The sequence below is a fragment of the Callorhinus ursinus genome, unplaced genomic scaffold (assembly GCF_003265705.2).
Source record: "Callorhinus ursinus isolate GAN/ISIS: 27379988/994484 unplaced genomic scaffold, GSC_fseal_2.0 scaffold19, whole genome shotgun sequence".
NCBI lineage: Eukaryota > Metazoa > Chordata > Mammalia > Carnivora > Otariidae > Callorhinus > Callorhinus ursinus.
In genome coordinates, this window is record NW_027397081.1 from 7,287,309 (window position 1) to 7,302,911 (window position 15,603).

Sequence of the window (15,603 nt, forward strand, 5' to 3'; positions counted from 1 at the left end):
CCAAACCTCTATTTCATGGGTATGGTAGGCAGAATAACAGGCTCGAAAAGATGTTCATGTCTTAATCCGTGGAAATTTACACGGCAAAGGGAATTAAGGTAGCAGATGCAATTAAGGTTGCTAATCTACTGAGCTCAAAATACCGAGGTTAACCTGGATGACGTAGGGAGGACCGATGTAATCAAAAAGGTCCTTTTTTAAAAAAGTGGAATTGGGAGGCAGAAAAGAGTCATTTTAAGAGCGATACAAGCATGAACCCTCGTGCTCTGTTGGTGGGAATGTAAATTGGTGTAGCCACTGGAAAGCAGGTTCTCAAAAAATTAAAAACAGAGGGGCACCTGGATGGTTCAGTCAGGCTGACTCTTGACTTCAGTTCAGGCCATGATCTCCGGGTTGTGAGACTGAGCCCTGCATTGGGCTCCACGCTCAGTGCGGAGTGTGTTGAGACTCTCCCCCCCCACCCCCTCCTCCCCCATGCTCACGCTCTTTCTCTCAAAAAAATAAAATAACTGAAACTTTTTTGAAAATTAAAAACAGAAATACCATGTAATCCAATAATTCCACTTCTGGGCATTTACCCAAAGAAAACAAAAACATTAAGTTGAAAGGATATATGCACCTCTATGTTCACTGCAGTATTATTTACAGTAGCCAAGCAGAAGCAACGTTAAGTAGCCATTGGTAGATGAATGAATAAAGAAGATGGAGATCGATCGATCTGTCTCTCTATGTACACACACAATGGAATGTCCCTCGATCGTAAAATAGGATGAGATCATGCTACTTGTGACAACATGGCTGGACCTAGAGGATGTAATGCAAAGTGAATTAAGTCAGACTGAGAAAGACATTTCTCATGAAATCAAGAAAGATTTCACTTCTGTGTGGAATTTGAAAAACAAATGAATAAACAAACAAGAAGTGGAACCAGACCTATAAATGCAGAGAACACACTGATGGTTACCAGAGGGCAGGAGGGCTGTTGGGGGATGGGCAAAAGGGGTGAAGGGGAGTGGAGGATACCGGCTTCCAGATATGGAATGAGTCAGCCATAGGAATAAAAGGCACAGCATAGAGAATATAGGCGATGACATCGTACTAGTGTCGTATGGTGACAGGTGGTAGCTACACCGTGGGGAGCACAGCCTAACAGAGAGCGAAGTTGAATCACTATGTCGCTTGCCTGAAATTAATGTAACATCATATGTCAACTATACCCGAATTTAAAGAAAAAAACTTTTTAAATATTTTATTTATTCATTTGACAGAGAGGGAGCACAAGCAGGGGGAGAGGTAGATGGAGAGGGAGAAGCAGGCTTCCCGTGGAGCGGGGAGCACGAAGCAGGGCTCCATCCCAGGACCCTGGGATCATGACCTGAGCCGAAGGCAGACGCTTAACAACTGAGCCACCCAGGCGCCCCCAAAGAAAAGTTTTTTAAGAGCGATGCAGTATGAGAAACTCTACTGGCCCGCCAGCCTTGAAGATGAAGGAGGCAAAGGAATGCGAGGAGCCTGTAGAAGCTGGAAACAGGAAGGAAACGGAGTCTCCCCCAGGACCCCCAGGGGAGCACAGCCCTGCCAACACCTTGATTTTAGCCCAGATGGGCCCATTTCAGACTTTTCACCAGAACTGTAAGAGAAAATTTGTGTTGCAATAAGGCACAAGTTTGTGGTGATTTATTGCAGTAGCTGTAGGAAACAAATCCAGTGGGCCACCTAGTAACATCTTACTAACCTCTCAGAATTACAGCTGTGTTACAGTGTGGGGAGGAGATGCTATTCTGCCTGGAACAGGGGCCCACATCAGACTGGCAAACAGTAAATATTACAGATTGAATAATTCATTTTATGGTGTGAAAATTATCAGTACTTGGTCTTTGGGCCAGCCAGTCTGTTAGCCTCTCTATCCCACTACGTGCATGTTTTTCATTTTATAATAATAATTTCCAGCAACCATTTTGAATCATGAATTAAAAATATGTTGACATTAAATGAGGTTGTAACAAACAGTGTGAAATAGGTTGGTGCATCTCAAAGTCTCACGTGCTTGCAAACCATCTGGAGAACCCTCTTGAAATGCAGATCTGATCCAGTAGGTCTGGGGTGAAGGCTGGCCATACATATTTCTTGTGTGTGTGTGTGTGTGTGTGTGTGTGCGTGTGTGTGTTATTTTTTATTTTTTTTAAAGATTTTATTCATTCGACAGAGAGAGACACAGCGAGAGAGGGAACACAAGCAGGGAAGTGGGAGAGGGAGAAGCAGGCTTCCCGCCGAGCAGGGAGCCCGATGCGGGGCTCGATCCCAGGACCCTGGGACCATGACCTGAGCCGAAGGCAGACGCCTAACGACTGAGCCACCCAGGTGCCCCTGGCCGTACATATTTCTAACAGGTGCCCTGGCGATGCCACTGCTAGGGATCTGCGCACTGCGCCTTAGACAGGAAAGAAAAAGAGCACAGCCCATGTCAGACGCTGCTTGAGTCCCTACTCTGGAGTGTCTCTGTCCTCCTGTACAGGTAGAATCAATGGCAATCCCCCTTTGCCCCTGCTGTTCATGACCTTAAGCAGAAGATATTCAAGCAATTTTAGTTTAATACTTAGAAGACTCCATTAGAAGCTTCTAGTTAATATAGTACATTTTTAATTTTAAAGTGAATGTATTCTCATGAGAGACGATTTGGAAAACAGAGGAAGAATTCACAGCCCTAGCACCCAAAGATAGACCCTATTAACATTTTAATGTTTTTCTTTCAAGACTTCTTTCTCTGTATAGTTTCTGTTTTATATATCTGAAATCATGTTGCATATCTCAATTTTTTATCTAAGTTTATATACATATATATATACACGGCGAGGCAGATTGAATTATTGGTCATAATTCCTCACTCCCCTCTAACGGAATTACACATCCACACCTTTGCCACTCTGGTGAAAAGTGTCCAATCCTTCACCCCATTCTAATAGAAATATGCATTGCTTTTGCCAAGCTGGGAGACAGAGAGTACTTACCCACGCCTTGACTTTGAGCTTGGCCAAGTGACTTAAGTTGATCAAAAGGATATTCGTGGTCAGTATAGGTTTTATTATTTAGGTACGGCAAGGCCCACAGGTAAGGAAATAACCGTCATTGGAAAGAAAGTTTGTTCTAGTCACAGATCTCAAGAGAAGGGGGCATGCCATACCACTGGCCACGCAGGAATGCACTCGCCCAGTCAGGAGGCGAAAGGCCTGATAGGAAAATGTGAACAAGAGCTCTGTTGTGGTTTCTGTGGGAAGGAGTGAGCAAGGAAAGATATGCAGGATTGGCGAGTTTGAATAATTTCAATGCGCTCTGTGGCCTTGAGACTGTCCCTTAGTTGTCTGGTCGCTGGCCATGGGGCAATTAGGCCAATAGGATACTGGCCTAAGAGCTTGATAAAGGAGATAGTAGGGGTTAAGGCCTCTGAACTGGTTTGCATATGAAAGGTGCCCTGAAGGCTATTGTTTGCTATCTCTAGGAATCAGCTCCTTGGAATAGCAGTCCCTCCAGGGTCAACAAAACCCAAAGCGGCCAAAGCACAGAAAATACAGAATAAAGACGTGATGAATACATCATGATGCCAGCAGAGGCTTGGGGTGTGCTGTCGCGGTTGGATGTGTTCTCTTGAAATGCGGTTGTCCATGATGAGAAGTGCTCATACAGCCGGAGAAGTACCACAAGTAGAACAGACCCCCCCCCCAACCCCGCAAGGCCAGGAGCTGAGGCAGCAGATGCTCCACTTCAAGCTGAGCCAGGCCTCAGACAGTCCACAGGAGTGAGAAACTAATGTTTATTGCTGCATGCCTCTGAGAGTTTTTGGTTGGTTGGTACGTGGCATTATTGTGGCGATTGCTGAACAAGACAGAAAGTATTAGTAGAAATGGGGTGCTGCCATAACAAATCCCAAAATATGTGCAATGGGCTTTGGGACTGGGGAGAAGGCAACGAGGAAATTGTTACCGGAGCGTGGAAAAATGTTGATCCATGTGCTATAGTAGTGACGCATTTTTTTCCAACTGTTACCTGCGGTAAACTGACAGACAATGGACGAGATAAAGTTGGAACAATGAGCAAGCAAGTTCAAGGCACAGTGTGGACAGGGTAAGTGGCTCACTGCTAATTTTAAAAGGTACGATAAGATATAAGAGATGGGTTCAGGCAAAACATAGCTGGTTTGCAAATAGAACTGAGAGTGAACAGACACAGCCCAGAAAGTCTAGGATTTACAGGGAGGAAAAATTACACTGCATTGAGAAAAATTCTCTCAGAATTAAAAGTGATTGTAACTCTTTGAGATACACAGATACCTCTGGATTCCTCCCCCTTGCCCAACTTCCTTTAGGCAGAAAGCAGACCGAGAAGGCTGCCCAGCCCCTGGACTGGGTATAGGCTCCAGTGCCATCGTCAGACATGGCCAGGGAAGAAGGACCTCCTGAAGAGTAGAAGCAAGAGCCTGCGGAGAAGTCAGGTGGGTCTGGAGAGCAATTCCCAGGGACCAGGATTGGGGTCTAATCCAGGAATATTCCCTGCCCCCAGGGTACAGGAACCTGGCAACATTTGCCTACCAGGACTTCACGATTGCTATAAACTCATGACTGCTAAAGGCTTCTCGCTCTTCCCCTATTAGAATGGGGGTGTTCATTGTGGTCATCTTGTTCCTGTTCCGTTTTTATATGTTGCGTGTGGGAGGGGACAGATAACTTGTCTTTTTGGTTGAAACGTCTCCAGACCAAGAGGAATCACATCTGGAGTTGACGTAAATACAGCATTGCTATCTTTCTAGCCTGATGGCATCATAGAATGAGATTGGGGGGATGTCAGGGTGGGAATGAGTGTATGTGCGAAGGATGTGAATAACGGTGATGGAGACCAGACTGTGGTAGATGGAATGATTGGTGCCAAGTCCTTATTCCCTCGTAGTAGAATGATGTATACACGTTCTTGTCACACTCTCATGGCAGGCATAGGGTACTTCCCCACCCCTTGACTTTAGGCTTGGCCCTATGACTTACTTTGGCCAAGGAAAATTTAGCAGCCATGAAGCAAGCAGATGCTAAAATGTGCTGTTATACTCTTACCCTCTTGCTCTCTTCCACTCCAGGAGTGGGCCATGAGAAGAGCTTCCCCCGGGTAGCAGGTGCCCCCTCGGCCCTCGGCTCCAAAATGAATACAGTGTCTCATACATGAGCCTGAAACCAAAGCCAGTTTTTCTGAAGCCAAAAGCAGAGCCCCACCCTAGCTTCCCTGCAGACATCTGCATGGGAAATAAATGCGGGTGGTTGCGGGCCCCCAGATTTAGCGCCGGTTTGTTATGCGGCCTTATTGAGCAATAACAGACTGAGACATGTATTTTTCTATGCCATTACATATTCTTTAAGAATACTTGGGTGACTATATCAATTCCTTCGAGTAGTTTCACTTACAGACCCACTCCTTGATTTTGAGACATTGAGGTTTAGCTTCAGGTGTTGGGGAAGGGGCGGAATGGGTAAAAGGGCTTCTGTTTTTTCTTCTTTTAACAACCCTATAAGAACATATTGATATGTAAATTTTTTCCATACTTTGGTTTATTTTTATAGGGTTCAAACTGGATAATAGTAGCTCCATCATAAGGTTGTTGTGGGAATTAAAAGACATAAAATACATGAAGCGCCAGGCATCTTATCTGTGATATAAGGAACACTCAATAAGTGATTGTTTTTATTGTTTTTTGTTGTAGAGTCTTAGAAGTTGAAAAAAAAAAAAAATTCAGAGGTCTGGACATGAAATGTAAAGCTGTTCTCCAAAAGAGTGTACATCAGTTGACATCAGTTTACATTGCTAGTAGCAGCATAGGCGTTTTAGCCCACCTACAAACAACTGCAACTTTTTAAACCTTTGTCAATTTTAACAGGTAAGAAATAGTATCTCACAGATACTCTAATTTTTATAGCTTTTATTACAGAGGAGGTGGACATTTTTAAATGAATTTCCTAAGGTATGTATGTGAATTACCAGCTAACATAACCATTTCCATCTGTCATTATGAGGCTAGTCTTCCTCGGGTCTGACAGACTTCCCTGGTGCCAAAAGCCTGACTGATTTCTGGGTGGTTCGTTGTCACACACAGCTGCTGAGCACTTAAGTTTAGCTAGAGCCGTGTGTTGCTAGGATAGTATTTCAGATGGACTGGGTTCAGTAAAATATATCATTAGGATTTATTTGACCTATTTCTTTTTACTTTTTGAAATATAGCTACGAGAAAATGTGAAATTCCATATTTCTCTAGGGCAGTGCTGGTTAGACCTTTGAATGCTGCTTGCCTGAAATTGTCTATTGTCGAATCTCTTCACCCTCACCCTCATATTGGGTTCTCCCGAAGCTGTCTACCGCACAGTGCATCACCTGTGTGGTCTGTTGTCAAACCTACACACCGCACTGTGCTGAGTCTAAATCCCTCGCTTCCAAGTCTCTGTTCAATTTTATCCCTATTTTATCCCACCTCCTCCTAATTCAATTCCCTCCTCCTGTGACTAATCCCCCCTTGTCTAGGGAGGATCTATCCCCGAGTGAAATAGCAAACTTGATAAAGATTTTCAGCCCTACAAGGTATTTTAAACAGATTCTATTCTCTATTATCTATATGTGCATATTCTATTTATTGTATTTCTGTCATTTGAAACATACGATTTGCAAACTTCTTTTTCTCTTTTGCCATTGAAAGGTCACTAACATACAAGGCTAATAAACAATTTTCTATGTTTTCCAAATTCCCCTGCCTCTGCCCACACTTTCCAACACAACCCTGAATCTTCTCAAGCCACGGTAGTGAAGACAACCAAAGGTTATACAGGTTGCCCCCCGACACCATCTCCAATTAACCAAAATGTCCCAGACATTTGCTCATAATCCCTGGACTTTTTTAGTCTAGAGGGCAGGGTAGGTGTGTGTTAACGTTTCTGGCTGTAGTAGGAGACGCTTGAAAAGCCATTTCTGAAGGATTCAAGAACAAGAAATCCTTGCTAATGTAAGACAGGATTCTGAACGTATCGGAAGAGACGATCATATGTCACTTGGAAGTTCAACCTCATTTTTTAGAAACATGGCTCTTTCCTGGTTGTCTAAATGTTCATGATTGTGGGGCTTTTTCACCACAGGGAAATATCTATAGCACACTTTTAATGCCAGACCAGCTTCCTCCTCAGGCTCTGCCCCTACCTGGCCCAGTGCTTTTTCACCTCCCCTGACATCCCCCTGGGTGCCTGGGGAATTCAAGCCAATTTAAATATGAAATCATGTGGAATAATATGTTCAAGTGCACTCTCTGGGGAGTTCTCTGGCTTCTACCTAGTTCCCTGTGACTAGTTTTCTAAGTGTCTTTGAGAGAGGCTGAGAACACCATGCTGGCTGTTAACCTTTTAACAGCTTAGTCATTTTCTGCTCGCACTGGCCAGAAGCCCAGCTCCAAAGAATGTACAGGAAGTGGGCAAGGGAAGTTTCTTCCCTTCTAAGATTCACTAGAGCACACTTTCCGCAGCCTGAGGGAGCGAACTGGGCAGGCTTTGAATCAGTGTATTTTTTAAGGCATTCATTATTCCAACAATGGAGTTCCACGAAACCAGCATTTATTCCTCTTATGTAAGTCACATAGAGATTTCCCCAAAACGTATTATGATACGAGGAAGTAAATAACCATTGCCTTGTTTTATGAATATGAGAAATTTCTGTGAAGATGCCTACATATTTTGATTAATTTAAAACTAGATGAGCTGATGTGTAGGTATTTACAACATCAAAGTACTTCTCTGATTGAATCCATTTCTAAAATGTAAAATCTCAAAAGGTAGGGCATTCATCTTAAATGCGATTTAGAAATGGTGGCCTTGGTATTCCAGAATCTGATTTAAACACCGGGGTGATCAGTTTGGAGAGAAGGACCTCCCTCTGGATTTAGTAGTCAGACCAAAGTACAGATGCCCCTGCTACGCCTCTCGAATATATGATGATAATGAACAATACCAGTAAACGTCTGAATGGCACTTGCCATTCTTTCCTCTACATAGTCTCACCTGTGTGGTCCATTTGACCTTCAAAGCACATGTCTGAGAGACGGATATTATTAGTCTTAATTGTGGATGCTGTTGCAGTTGAGACTTTCTTCTCGTTGCTTCTAATGGTCTAAGAATAACCATCTTTCTTGAACTCGGGCATAGCCGCTCAGGTCAGAACTTCTGCAGATGGAGCATGCACTATTTTTAGATGGGGCTCCACGAGGCAGTTGTGATGCAAGTGTCACAAGTGCATATGCCTTTTTGACTCAGCAACCGAGTTCTGTTTCACACTCTTCCCCTTCTCCAAACTCCTGGGGCAGTGGCACAGAGGGCATTTGGGACACCCTGTGCTGGGATGATACACACACCACATCTCCACGGTGTGGCTGTAAGCCTCTGGAGGCTTATGACATGTGAGACCTTATTGTGGGGCCCTGAGCAGCCTGCATCAATAAATGTTCATCGATAATGGGCTTCCATCAAATTTCCGAGGCCACCATGTTTCATCGCAGTCCTGACCCCAGGGCAGGACCTTGAGGGTCACCGAGGATGGAGAGAGATGTCCTGTCAAGCCACAGTCCAAGGAGAAATTGGAATTAAAGAATGGCTGGGCCTCCCTGTCATGGCTAGAGGTTTCCAGAGAGGAGACAGGGTCCACACTGAGGTGTCAGAGAAGTTTTTGGTTTGGGTGACTAATATTTCTTAAGATTCTTGCCAAGGACTCTCGCATCTAGAGCCCTTTCTCTCAGGGTCTGACCCCCTGCTGCTCTCTTCTTCAACCACTACCCACGGCTTCTCCTGTCCTTCCTGGCCTCGCCTAACAGCAGCAGAATTATAGATTCTTCTTTTTTGGAAGGACGCTTTCATGCAAATATCTAAGACCCTATCCGGTTTGGGTTTTTGTTTGTTTGTTTTATTTTGCTGCTGCAAGAATAAAGAATTTAGTGTGGTGATATGGTCACTTTGGCACATCTTTCTCCAGCCATTTCCCCTTTTTCAAGCCTGTGGGCAACTCTGAGCTCGTTGCCTCAGGGAAGGGATGCAGCTGGTCAGAAAGCAGAAATACCCAATGGGCACTTTTTGTCTCTGCATCTGGGGGTGGGGGGTTGGAACCTAGAGTTTTGGAGATGACATGAACACAACATGTGTGGGAGAAGCAGGGGTCAAAGGGACATCATTTCTTCCACTCCCTGCCTAGAATAGGCTATTCTGTGGGCTGAGGGAGGAGGCAATGAGAGCAGAGAGAGTGACGGGTCCCGGAGCCACGTGCCCTTCTTTCTAGGCAGTGCCCTGGGGAAGCAGCAATACCCTGACTAGGAAATGGCTTCTTACGGAGTCTCAGCATAGTGGTCCATCACTTAAAGTTTCCCTGCCCTTAAGTGACGCAGCCACACATCCGTGCGAGGCCCCCATCCTAAAGGGCCGTGATGCAGGCCAAATGCTGTCGCAGAGTAAGCCAACACGAGCAGGTGGCTGAGGCCCAGAAGGCTTCCCGCTCCCCCAGTTTACTGGCCAAGGCACATGTAAATCGCTCTAGGGCCTTTGTCTCTGCCCCCCAGAAAGAGGGTGAAACCAAAAATTACCTGAGCTTGTTACTCTTAGCCTGACAGTAGGAGGATTGAGCATAGAGTTCAGTTGAGTTACAAAAATTGTTTTTCTGGATTAACTGAGTCTGGGGACCAAGACTCGTCTCTCTACTGTATATATAAAACATCGATAACTACATAATAAATAGAATGTTATCTATATTATTCATAATATTATATCAGTGAATTTGAAGTCAGCTACAAAATCTGAAAGGTAATTTTTCACGCGGAAGACTGCCAATTGACCTTCACGTGGTTCCTATGTCCGGATAGAAAAGTGTTGATTTAGTTTATTGCTCTTTCAAAATCCACTTTTAAAAAAGGAAAAATGTTATCTAAAGATTTCTTGTCACTTTAGGGGGAAGAGAGGGCGGAGCGGTCCTTGTCTCTGTTTCACTCAGCCCTCTGCTGATTCCTTGGAGAAGTAGAGGAACGCGTGTATATTTCTGTTAGACTTTGCACTCTGCTAGATTTGACCATTCGTTCCAACTCTGCGACTTTTGAGTCCCAGTTATGTTAACCAAGATTCTGGCTGCCTACTTCATATCACAGTATCACCTCATCTAAAAAAAATTTTTTTTGAGAGAAAGAGAAAGGGCACACGTGCATGAGTGGGGGTGGGAGTTGTGGGGCAGAAGCCAGGAAAGAGAGAGAGAATCTTAAGCAGGCTCCATGCTCAGCATGGAGCCCACCATGGGGCTGGATCTCACAACCCTGAGATCATGACCTGAGCCAAAATCAAGAGTCCGACGCTTAACAGACTGAGCCACCCATGCACCCCACCTCATCTAAAACTTAATCAACACATGAATCTACTTCTTCAACAGCTTCTTTCCCCTCCTCCTTATTCTTGCATTAATATCTTCCTCATCCTTAGACCATTCAGCACATCTTCCTCTTCCTCGGCTTTACCCCAAGGTGAGAGTGTCATCCTCCTACAGCTGAGGACTGCTGGACAAAACTCACACATCAGTGCTGATTGGCGTCACAACCGATGCATGCGTGTCAATCCCCTGAGACCTCCTGAGAAACAGGAGCGTCTTTCCTCCCCGCCGCCAAGGTAACACCACTCTCCTCGGTTCTCCGCTCACCTCCCTGACCTCTGTCTCTTGGTCCTCACTGTCAGCCCTTTTCTTCTTTCCTTAAATAGTAGTGCTACCTTTGTTCTAGCCTCAGCTCTCCTCTCATGCCCCTCTGAGATACGCAGGCCCTGTGAAAGCTATAACAGCCATGTGAGCAGATGATCCCCAGATCAGCATGAATGGGGTAGACTGAGAAATACAGATTACACAGAGTTGAATAAAGTCTTCAGGACATTGAATTGATATGGACCGGGGTTATCGTCAAACCTCACTAAATCTGAAGGCCCAAGGACCCAAGAAATAGGAACAGAAAGGGGGCAGAAAGACCTGTCCCTTCACCCTTGGTGTTCTCCAGTGAGACTGGAGAATCAGTCCTTAATGAGATGATATTCTACCCAAGGTGTCCTGATGATGGCTGGCTATTTAGTGAGAAATGTTGGAAGATTATCCAGACAAAGAATAGAACTTCCCATTTTCATAGGAGAATTGAGGACTTCATACCTTCTCTCTTTGTGGGCCGCCTTTTACTATAAATCTAACTGGAGCTGCCCCTGGCTTCGTGGGGACAGGAACGAAGTTGCCGACAGCTACAACTTCCAATCACTCCACGGTACAAAAACAAAATGGGAGCAAGATGTCCACCACTACTGTATTTTCCAGGATTATTAAAATAAACTGACTTGATATTTAAAATTGTTGTTGAAAAAGCATTATCTCTATAGTAGATGTAGAAACTATATAATAATGAAACAATCTGTAGGCAAAATATACCCCCTCTCTGGATACCATTCCCTATATAGAGCTTTCTTGGTTAATACTGAGTACATTAGAGTCAGTAACCATAGCAGTATATGGATTTGAATATTGCTGTTAAATTTTCAAATAATTGATAAAATAAAAACTTGAATTAATGTTACTTCATGTTATTTATTTTTCTGCTCAACAGAGGTGAGTTGGTGTGAAGCTCAACTGCTCTATAAGACAGAAACAGAAATGTCTTTCTTGCAGGATTACGGAGAAGAGAATTACACAAAGAAATATAACTTAAATCTGAAAGAGACGTGTCTAATATTTATCAAACATCTCTACCTAGACTAAAATATTTAATCCTCTCAAAGTCATCTGAGGCATAGGTGGTGTTAAGACTGCTCCATCGATGCAGAAACTGAGACTTAGGGACATAAGTAGCTAACTGAATATCACACACCCAGTGAGTGGCAGAGGCAAGGTGCAAACCCAGGTACATCTTATGCGGATATCTGATTCCAAACTCTGCACTCCTTCCTAGGGCATCCCATTTACCGTCGGAGCCATTTTACAGATTACAGAACCAATAATTCATGTCTTTTCTCTCCTGACGGATAAGAAACCTACGGCTCAGAGTAATGAGTGTCTTCCCGAAGTTCCATGATTATTTAATGCCACAGAATTCAAACCCACTTTTTCACAATGGATTTGCCACTAGGACACAGATATCATGAAAACCACCCTTAAATCTAAGCCACAATGGGGAAGGAGAAGATTCATATTAATATCATTGTCCCTGGACACATGGATTAGGGCAAGTCTGCCACCACCTGATCTACAAATATGCTGGGATTGACAACAGAACCACAGAAAAATTTGAGCCGGAAGCTGCTGAGGTGGGAAAGGGCTCCTTTCAGTATGCCTGGGTCTTGGATACACTGAAAGCTGAACATGAACATGGTTATCACCATTGATATATCCCTGTAGAAATTCCAGACCAGCAAGTAGTACGCAACCATCACTGATGCACTGGGACATAGACTTTACCAAAAACATGATTACAGGCATATCTCCCACCGACTGTGCTTCTTGATTGTTGCTGCTGGTGTTGCTGAAACAGACATCTCCAAGAATGGGCAGACCTGGGAGCATGCCCTTCTGGCTTACACACTGGGTGTGAAACGACTCATTGTTGGTGGTAACAAAGTAGATCCCACAGAGCCACCCTCCAGCCAGAAGAGGGACAAGGAAATCATGAAGGAAGTCAGCACCTGCATTAAGAAATTGGCTACAACCCCGACACAGTAGCATTTGGGTCCATTTCTGTATGGAATGGCCACCACATGCCGGAGCCAAGTGCAGACATCCTTTGATTCAAGGGCTGGAAAGCCACCCATAAAGATGGCAATGCCAGTGAAGCCATACTTCTTGAAGTTCTAGATTGCATCCTGCCACCAGCTTGTCCAACTGACAAGCCCTTGCATCTATCTGCCCCTCCAGGACATCTACAAATTCATGCTATTGGTACTGTCCCTGTAGAGTCTGGTGTTCTCAAACCACGCCTGATGGCCCCCTCTGTTCTAATCAACATTACAACTAAAGTAAACTCTGTTGAAATGCTCTTTGAATGAAGCTCTTCCTGGAGACAATGTGGGCCTTAATGTCAAGAACATGTCTGTCCAAGATTTGTCATGGCACTGCAGCTGGTGAAAGCAAAAATGACCCACCATTGGAAACAGCTGTCTTCACAGCTCAGGTGATCATCTCGAACTGTCCAGGCCAAATCAGTGCTGGCTATGCACCTTGCTGGATTGTCCCACAAGCTCCTGTTGCTTGCAGGTTTGTTGAGCTGAAAGAGAAGATTAATTGTCATTCTGGGAAGAAGCTGGAAGATGGCCCCAAGTTCTTGAAATCTGGTGTTGCTGCCATTGTTGATATGGTTCCTGGCAAGCCCATGCATGTTGCGAGTTTCTCTGACTATCCTCTGAGTCATTTTGCTATTCGTGACATAACACGGATGGTTGCTGTGGGTGCCATCAAAGCAGTGGACAAGAAGGCAGCTGGAGCTGGCAAGGTCACCGAGACTGAAGTTCAGAAGGCTAAATGGGTATTATCCCTGATACTGCCACCTCAGTGGTAATTAGTCATGGAAGAACATCCCAGAACTGACCATTTAAGTTTAATAATAAAAGAGTGGTTCATGATAGTGCCTTGTAAAACCATCAGAAGGTAAGGAAAATGTTTTGTGGACCATTTGGGGTGTGTGTGTGTGTGTGTGTGTGTGTGTGTGTGGCAGTTTTAACTTATTAGTTTTTAAAATCAGTACTTTTTCATGGAAACAACTTCATCAAAAATCTGTCACAGAATTTTGAGTCCCATGGAAGCAAAGTTTAATGAGAAAACTGTATCTTCTTTTGGTCAACACTATAAATCCCTATAGTCCTATTTAGGAAGAAGCCTTAGATAAGGCTTGTCCATAATCTATTTCTGTTTTTCCATCTTCTGAAACTTCAAAATTTGATAATTCTGGATTAACATTTTTTTGGGGGGGTGGAAATTGTTGGGTTTCTTTCCCCATTGTCTGAAAGGAAGAATCATCTGTTTTTTAAGGACATGGTGAAAAGGTCTGTGGTGGCAACACTTTATAGGTTAGGACAGAGAAGCAAAGATTATCTTTGTTTACAGATAAGCTTGTTATAGGAAGGCCAAATTCTACAGTACTAAAGTCCACATGTGGCATATAAAATTGTACGTAGCTACAACAATATGGAGTACATAGGTTGGTATAATCTCAAATTTTAGCTTCCCACTTATTGGAACATAAATTCTCACATCTACAAATACTGAAGTAGTCTAAAGAACCCAAAGTGGGAAAAAATTAAAAATAAATAAATTTTCAAAAAAACTCCCAAAGTGGGAAAGTTAAATCGTATTGAAGACTATCCTGCTAGGGTTCATTGTATCTAGATTCTAGGTGGGGAAAGCTACTGGAAGTTGAAAAAAAAAAAAAAGAGAGAGAGAGAGAGAGAGAGAGAATTCAAACCCAGAACTTCAAATTCCCTTTCTAGGACTCTCCGTCATGCACGTGACTGTAGCATTCTGTGAAGTCAGTCTAGCATGGATCATTGTTTAATGTTCTCTGTAACCTTTGTCCAACATTTACTGCTTAATCTAGATGACATCCCAAAGTCATCCTGTCTCTTAAAATCTAGGCAAGACTGCTTGTGGTCTCCAACAGACTTCGTGTTGAGAGCAGGGTGCCCTCTCCAAGATTTCCGTATATCCCTCGGGGGCCTGTGTTCTCATGACCACCTCTTGATTCTGCTGACTTTTTCTTCTCCACTTGGCATCTTTTGCAGCTTTTTCTCTTTTGCCACCTGGGTTCTTGAGGTACCTTCCTTAGTTTTACAGACAAACAACAAATTTTCACACAAAGACTTTGCAAAGCAGGTTTTGCAGAAAGTTCAGAGAAATTAAGAAATGGATAGGGTTGACTTGCTGACCGGGAAGCAATTAGAATTGAGTAATAGTCATCCCGTTCTATGAAGTCTTTTGGCTGATTTCCCGTGTTGCTCCGACGATCTCTCTCCTTTCTGTTCCCTCCCTCCCACTACCACCAACTATTTTTTAAACACCAAGTAATTCTACCCTCCATTTGTTCTGCCCAGACTTCTGAATCCTACTGTAGACCTCTTTTTTCCATACTCCAGTGCTCCAAGGAGCTTTCTTTATTGAACACCATTTATTCCCAAAAGGAATTCTACTATCAACTATTAAGAAAACATAGGATTTTTTTTAACCACCCACCAACGCTACCACATGTTCTGAGGAATACACAGGAAAAAAATCTCTCAAAGAGTAGCCAATATAATAAGAAATAAAAGCACATAACTCAAAGTTCTCTCAGGCCTCGCCACCTTGTGAGAACAGAGACCACACACACGAAGTGTAACAGTTCAGTCTCTACAACATGCTCAACCTTCCCCCAGGAACCCCTGGCCTCGTGTCCTGACAGATAGGAAGAAGGCCAATACAGCAGAAATTTGGCCAGTACAACCAGGAACATGATCTGACTTACCACCCAAGGTGGAAAGGTACCTGGTGGCGAAGAAGGGACAGTTACTAGGATGACCACAGGCA

The 15,603-nt window shown here is 43.8% G+C and overlaps 1 pseudogene; it reads left to right on the plus strand.

The window, feature by feature from the left end:
- Positions 1-4,205: 4,205 nt before the first annotated feature.
- Positions 4,206-15,603, plus strand: part of LOC112840601 (mitochondrial inner membrane protease subunit 1 pseudogene) — a 32,165-nt pseudogene continuing 20,767 nt past the window's right edge.